The 7,997-nt window shown below is 46.7% G+C and overlaps 1 long non-coding RNA gene across 1 annotated transcript in view; it reads left to right on the top strand.

Moving 5' to 3' along the window:
- LOC109323160 overlaps window positions 1–2,459 on the top strand; it is a 10,436-nt gene extending 7,977 nt beyond the window's left edge. The window contains exon 3 of the long non-coding RNA XR_002104562.1: window positions 1,877–2,459. This is a non-coding gene — a long non-coding RNA (uncharacterized LOC109323160). The remainder of the gene's footprint in view (window positions 1–1,876) is intronic.
- Window positions 2,460–7,997: the final 5,538 nt, after the last annotated feature.

The raw sequence follows: 7,997 nt of genomic DNA, 5'->3' as shown, positions 1-7,997 counted from the left end.
CCGCTCCGCGCCCGCCCGCGCCGCGCACTTTATGCTGCCGGCGCCGCCGCCGCGGCTTTCCTGTGCGTCAGTGCCGGAGCCTGCCCTTCCTGCCCCGGCCCCGCTCCCCGGGGCTCCCCCACCTCGCCGGCCCCGGGGAAAGCCCGCCTCTGCGCCTTCCCCTCCCGTCTCAGCCGGGAGCCCGACGCGGGGTGAAGGCCGGGCTCCTCCTGGCTCGTGGGGAGTACGTGCCTCTCGGGGGCTGCGGGGCCGCTCTCCTGAGCCCAGCGCCCCTGCACCCTGCGGCGCCGCGGGAGCCTTTCTCGAGGTGATGAGTTAAACCCAGGGCTTGTGTACAAGTGCCTTTACACCGGCTTAAAGTTCCTGCCCCGCGCGCAAGAATAGGCTGGGGTTGCCATGTGCAGGCTTAAGGCACATTCACACTGTGCGTGGACCATTGGGGACCCTCCGAGATCGGCCGCGCACCCCCTGGAAGCGCCTCCCCCTCCCCCATCAGGGATCTGGTCCCCCCCCTCCGACTCGGGAGGTATCAGTCGCCCGTGGTGCGGACAGATTTGGGATTATGGTCCCACATCCAAGTCAGTCCACACACGCACAGCATTACTGGGTGTCCAGACTGCAGTTCTTCACAGCCAAGGTGCCTAGACTGGAATCAGCTCCCTCCAGAGGTGGTGCAGTCGCCTACCCTGGAAATCTTCCAAAGGAGACTGGACTGTCACCTTGCTGGGGTCACCTGACCCCACTTGTGTTTCCTGCCTGGTGTAGGGGGTGGCCCCGATGATCTTCCGAGGTCCTTTCTAGCCTGCAACCTATCAATCTATACAAGAGCATTACTGTGCAGTAACACATCAGGCATACGTTTTATACTTGCATGACACAGGTATCAAATTTGCACTCAAGTTGGCAGAAGTCACCATATTTCCTGTGCAGTATGGGCATGCACGTGTAGACATGTGCCCATACTGCACAGTAATTTCAGTTACTATGCAGTAAAAGTGCATGTGTAGACACACCCCAAGAGATTCAAATAGGAATCCACTTGCTGTGGTCTTGTTGAGCTCTGCCACAGAAGAACCCCTCTCCTATTTTTCTGCAGTCAGAAAAACGATTCAAAACCAAGAGCTAGCATTTTCCAAGGGCGGCCTCCAGTCTGAAAGGTTAAGGACTGCTGCCTTCCTCCGAAGGCTAAGCGCATCCAAAGTGGATTCTTTTGTCCCCCTCTACTGGTACCTACTATAGCCAGCAAACTACTGTGCCTCAGCCAGGCATCAGCTGGTGAAAGGTTTTACCATTGTTGGCAATTCAGTCAGGAGGCTGGCAAGCGAACGTATCTTCTTGGAAATAATTGGGGAACAAAAGATTTTACAGGAATTTCTGGTATTCTTGCTGCTGGCTCCATTTTGCAGGTTTCAAACTGGACATATGTTCCAGGGCTTTGTAAAAATGGCAGCTACCTTTTATTTTTTTTATCGAAATAATGTTTGAGATCGCTGCTGAGTATTTTTATTTCTGACAGCTGCAACAATAACGTTATCATCTCAACACCCTTTCAGTAAGAAATTGGATTCAAAATACCAGTGGCAGAAACCTTAGCAAAAAGGAAAAAAAAAAAAAAAAAGGAAAATTGTTAAGATGTTGAAAGTGATTTGTAAAGAATTGGTTTTGGGGGAAATTCCAATTTTCATCAGAAAAAATACCAACAAGTAAAAGAGTCCAGGAACGAAAAAGTTGAGAGTCTATTTATTATCATAACACTTTTATCTATAAAACAAAATATGAGTCTGGGTGGAAAGCTACATTTCCTTTTAATTTCCACCGATCTGCTATCAACATACAAGGAGACTGTACATCCTAATAGAATTTTCCTGTTTTTCAGTTGGGCAAGATGATCTCTCCTAGTCCAAAGGCTGGTCAGTCAAATGTCACATTTTGACACGCTTGGCTGATTGAACGACTTTCACAAGTTAAGCTGCTGGTTAATACTAGCTACGAGCAAGATATTCTTGTGAAGAATCTGTTCATAAGTAGTAGTAAAGGTATGAAAATATCAGTTTGCAGTTTATGAAACTTTATGTGCAATGGCTATCATTATCTATATTTCTGCCTAGCAATGACCAACGTGTGATAACTTCTTTCCAAACTAAAATAAGCCTCAATCCCTGACCAAAGGAGTTTGCATTCTAAACTCAGAGGCTGCGTCTACATTTGCCACTAGGGGTCAGCAATTACCTAGGGAGTTTACGGCTCCTGGGAAGCTCCCGCGTGTGGGTCTGCATGTATGCCTGGACTGCAACACACTGAGCCACGTTGTAGCAGCTCTGGCTGGCAGGGGATCCCAGGGAACACCTGCTAAATACACTGTATGCCTTGCTTTTGAGGTCCAAGGCACACTGCTGTACTTTACCAACATGTTGCTTCTGTGCTGGTTTTATAGGCACTTTGTAAAGTCTAAAGAGTGGGTACATCTATATGTGCTCTGAAGGCGCCGTGGTTACTGTGCTGTCATTTAGTACTTCCTTTTGGGAAGTGTTGCACAGTAACAGCCCGTACTACGCCACGTGTGCCACGCATGGTTCTTTTTAGGGGTTACGTCACTGTAGCAATGCCGCCTACTGAGGGAGTACGTCTCTATGGCCACGTAGCTGCAGCATCAGGTTTTTTGCCCTCGGATGCTATATCACAGTAACACATTGCTACAGCAATGTAGCGGCACGTGTACAGATTTCCCTTGCTTTATGCTGTACATGTGTTCCTGGAAAACAGCACAAAACTTAAAGTTGCATAAAGGGAACCCACTTTACAATGTAACAAATACAGATACATTCCAAGACCTCATTGTACTGACCCCCACACCTATTTCTACTACTTTTACAAGATGATTTTGGTATTCACCAACACCAGACAGTACACACAAGCACAGGGCACTATCATAACGCAGATGGCAACTATAGAAACGTGTCAGACAACAAGCAAGGAACACACATCGACACAGGAGACTATATTTTGGTGCGCATCACTCCCACAATGCACTGCACAAAGCAGCTGATTGTGGACTTCCATCACACTGATTGCATAAGAGTGAATTTACTTTGCATATAACACATTTTTGGTATAAAAAGGGTCATTGCATAAGAGTGAATTTTCACATACAGAACCCACATAAAGCGAGGGAAACCTGTTTTTTGTGCCCACTGACAAAACTGATCCATTAACTTCAAAGAACATTGGTTGGGTCTTTCCTGTGTGCAACATGAACATAAAATGATATGTCTAAATAAGTGGAGGATTCTAACTGGTGATATATTTTGCTGCATTGGGTACACAAGATATAAAGCAGTCTGCAAATAGTGTTCTCTTTCTGCTTCAGATTGCTATGAAAATAATCTGCCAGCAGAGGGCACTTAACACCATACTTCTGAGAATTACCTGCAAGAATAAAACAAGCAAACAAAACTGGTGTTAATTTAAACTTTTTTTTACTATATCTAGACCATCTAGCAGTAAGTATTAGCTTTATATCTTAATGATAATATTCAATTTTTTAAATGAATTATTTAGAGGATTAAAACAAAACTCCTGGTTTGAAATTTCTAAGGAAATTTGAAACCATATCTGAATGTTCTGGTTTGGACCCATATCTTATGTTAATAATAAACATTCAAGGGGTGCATCTACAAGTGCACTTTAATATGCATTAGCCTATTTTAATGTGTATTAAAGTGTCACAAAAACCCATGGTCTTTAGTTAATGCACATTAAAATAGACTAATGCAACTTTTTATAGTTTCTCACAATGGAGGTACTAAATATAATGTGCATTACCTAAAGCGCGTTAATGAACGTGTAGATGTGCAAGGTATATTTAAAAGAGATAAGAGAACAATTCAGTATCTCTATACAAAGCCCTGTTTACTTCTGAAAATAGGATACTTTTTATTTATGTCTACTGCATACAGATTAGTTCACTTAATAGCTTTATGAAATTTTCATAAATCTCATTTGTGAGATTTTTGATAGAGAAATGAGTTACTTTCCTGTAGGCAAAATTCTGCTCTCAGACTTGTTTACAGGACCTTACTCAGATAGTTTGTATTGTCTGTGTGTGTGTGGGAGGGGTAGGCATGCACATCAAATGTCCATTCACCGTCATGGGTATTCTACTTTAAAACATCAAGTAAAATATTCAAGGTGCTCTCCATTAGTAAGATCTCAGATCAGAATTTTTTTCCTGTGAGATTCAGTATTCAGTAACCACTCTGAGTACTCTGGGGAAATTTGGATTTTAACTGGACTAGATTACTGGTTCTTGCATCAGTGTTCAGACTTGTGTATGACAGTGTGTCTGACAGATAATGGCAGTAAATGGTGTTTCTTCCCTGTAATAAAGCTAACATGCAAGACATTTCATTTGTTGTGTGTTTAGTGTCAGTTTTACATGGTTTCCTCATATACCCACAGGTACAAGTCTTTTTAGAACTTGTTCATTTTAATCACTGATGAGAATATTTGCTTGTCATGAATGGGAGGTTTATAGTCACTATCATAGTGATTTTACGTAGTAAATGAAATTCACAGACTTTCATTTAAACAATTTATCAAATTAATAGAGAATGCAAAAAGAATTACAATTTTGTATTTTCTCCCCTCTCAGAGCTAGTGATTATACCATAAGACTTAGTACTGTAAGGGGGCACCTGGGCCATCAAGTATGGTGTAAAGATTTGTATAAACATTCCATATGATTTATGTTGCAGGTGTCTCCTAGAGCCGTCAGCTCCACTGTGCAAGGCACAGTATGAACAGAAGAGATTTTTTTACTCACTGTGCAACCTTGGGCAATACGTTTAGCATGCTGTGCTTCAGTTTCCTCATCTGTTAAATGAGAATATTTAGGCCTGCCTCACAGATGGATTGTTGAACTGCTTTAATACTACATGGAAAATCCTATAGAAGGCCAGATGTATTCTTATTGCTAAACCAGGCATGTTATGTAATTAACAGTGTCCTGTTGTCCATTACTTTTCCTGTTAGATGATCTGATCACAACTGTAACAAAAATATACATAGAAAGATAGCTCTGTATACCAAATTAAATTTTATAACTTTTAAAGACTATGTAACTGTTCACCTATATTGAACTTTTTTTTTCTTTTCTTTTTCTGAATTGGTCAGGTAGGTCAACATTTCCTTACCAGCAGTAACAGCGGGCTGCAAATTATTTATGTGCATCCAGAGATATAGAGTAGCAAAAATACAAAATGTTTCTATATAAACAGGGTGTGAATTGAGATGGAGCTTGGTGGGGGGGGGACCTAAGGCCCCCCCAATAAGAGATGAGAGCCCCCTGTAAGATTTGAAAAATAACCTAGGGGGTCTCTGATTGGATTGCTCCTTCACTTAGGTGAACTTGTTAATCAATGAACCAGTTTAATTTTTTTTGCAGACCCCGCTGGGAGCCAAAGTATAATTCAAACCCTGTATATAAAGACATAACCTATCACAGAAATTAGGATGCTCATGAGACCATACCTACAGTTGAATCCTAGGTATATTTTGGGGCACTGAAATACCAAAAAAAGTACCATTAATTGTTGATATAGTAATACTTTATTACTGGAGAAGAGAATTTCCATCTGAGCTCTTACAGTCACCATTGTTAGAGGGCCCCCAGTATGGTAATATCTTAACATCTAAGTACCCTCAAAATTCAGATTCAGAACCTGATGTTATGGCTCAATGGGGAGAGGGTTGGTTTGTAACCACAGAAGTCATTGGTTCAGTTCCAGGCTTTACTCTTGAAATTTGCTTTCCCTTGAGGTTTATTTTGTCTTCTTTACTGTTTAACCTCAAGCCCTGGTTCCTGTTTGAGCAAAAAGAGAGAGAGAGGGAGCCCTTTCAGCAGGTGGAGGAGTAAGACTTAGAATCATGGAATCATAGAACTGGAAGGGTCCTGTATGATCATCCAGTCCGGCCCCCTGCCATGGGCAGGAAGTATTGGGCTCAGATGAGCTCAGCAAAGTGCCTGTCCAGCCTCATCTTTTGAACACCTCCAAGGAGGGTGACTGCATCATCTCTGCTGGGAGTGCTTTCTAGATTCTGGTGACCTTTACAGAGAAGAAGTTTTTCCTTATATCCAGCCTGAATTTACCCTCTATGGGCGTGTCCAGATGAGTGCGCACGTGCCTGTTGCCCCACCTCAAATCCCTTTGAGGCAGGGCAACAGGCACGTGCAGGAATGAAAAAATGTTCCCCACACTGCAAGTTTGCAGAACGGGTAGGAAGTTATAGACTCCTGGATATCCAGGGGTCTAAAAAAACCACTCTGCAATAGAGCAGAGCAAGGCATGGTTCACCACCATGCCCGGAGCCAGTCCTCCAAAAGAGGTGCTCTGGTTTTGGCCAGAGCATCTCTTTTGTGTTTCTGCTGCCCCCGGCACTATCCAAGGTAAGTTGGGGGGAAGGGGATTCATGGGTGTTGAGGGGGTGAGGGGAGGCAGGGGGATGTGGAGTGGGGTTTGGAGAGTGGAGGAGAATGTCCCTGGGGCTGTGAGGTCAGGGGTGAGGACCTGGCCCAGATCCCTGAGGCTTGCTGGTCTGGCTTTGCACTGGAGCGGGTCGCATGGCTCCAGGAGGCATGCACAGGAGCCCTGTGACCCGCTCTGGTGCAAGGCCAGACTAGAGAGCCACATGGGGCTAGCCAGGTCCTCACCACCCCCCGCAGGTACAGGGGGCAGAGGCGGGAGCTGGCTCTAGGGCCTAGCCCATGCTAACAGGAGCTGACACAGCATGCGGTTCCCGCGTGCTGCACCAGGTCCTGTCACAAGCGGGCCCTTCCTATAGCTGTAGGACCTGGCCTGGTGTGTAGTGACCACATGGACCTGAGCTGGTTCCTGCTGGCCCTGGGGCTGCTCATGCCACCTGGCAGCTGGGCGGCATGAACAGCCCCAAGGCTGGCAGGACCCGGCTCGGCTCCATGCGGTCTTTGCGTGCCGGGCCACGCTGGGGAACATGAGCTGCTTGGGGCCAGCAGGACACAGCTTGGCTCTGCATGGTCCCAGCATGCCGGGCCAGGTCCTGCAGCTATAGGAAGGGCTGGGCTGGCTCCTGTCAGCATGTGCCAGGCCCCGGGCCAGCTCCCGCCTGTGCCCCTTGTACCTGAAAGGGGGTGAGGACCTGACCTAACCCCATGTGGCTCACTAGTCTGGCCTTGCACCAGAGCGGGTCACAGGGCTCCGGGAGGTGCACTCCTGCATGCGCCTCCTGGAGCTGTGCGAACTGCTCCAGTGCAAAGCCAGACTAGCGAGCCTCAGGGATCCGGGCCCAGCCTGGCTGGACTGTAGAGGGGCCCCAGGACCCGGGTGGGCCTGGCACGTGGTCCCCACGTGCCGCACCGGGTCCTGCTGCCACACGACCAGTCTGGTTGGGTGGCAAGAGCAGCCCCAGGGCTGGCAGAACCAGGCTGGGCTCAGCGCATGGTCCCCCTGCTGCTGCTGTTAGAGGTTAGTTATGGGCCCTGGGCAGGGGGGCTGGGGCCCTGTGGGGGATAGGGGCTGGGGCCCTCCAGGGTGGAGCTGGGATCCTGGGTCAGGGTGGTATTCCATGTGCTGTGTCGGGGGGGGGTTGTACCCTGTGGGGGCCGTGGGACCCACCCCTCCTGAGCAGCTCCCACACCAGTTCCCCCACACCCACAGTGCTCCCACCAATTGCCCCACTCCTACCCACAGACCAACCCACATCCCTCCACATCCACCTACTGCCTTCTCCCACACCCCTTCCACCACCTTCCTGCAAACACCACATCCCCCCAACACACCCATCATGTGTGAAGAAAACCAAAAGCACAGATCAACACACAGGTATTTAGAATGTATTTTTTCATGATGATAGAGACACTGGTAGGCTTCCAAATTGCTTTAACATTGTAAATATACCAATAAAGCATTACCCAACTTATCACTGTCTCTCTCTTTCTCTAGATATGTATATGTGTGTGTGTG

This window comes from Crocodylus porosus, unplaced genomic scaffold (genome assembly GCF_001723895.1).
Source record: "Crocodylus porosus isolate Cpor-Errol unplaced genomic scaffold, CroPor_comp1, whole genome shotgun sequence".
Taxonomy (NCBI): Eukaryota; Metazoa; Chordata; order Crocodylia; family Crocodylidae; genus Crocodylus; species Crocodylus porosus.
This window is presented reverse-complemented; position numbering and strand designations above follow the sequence as displayed.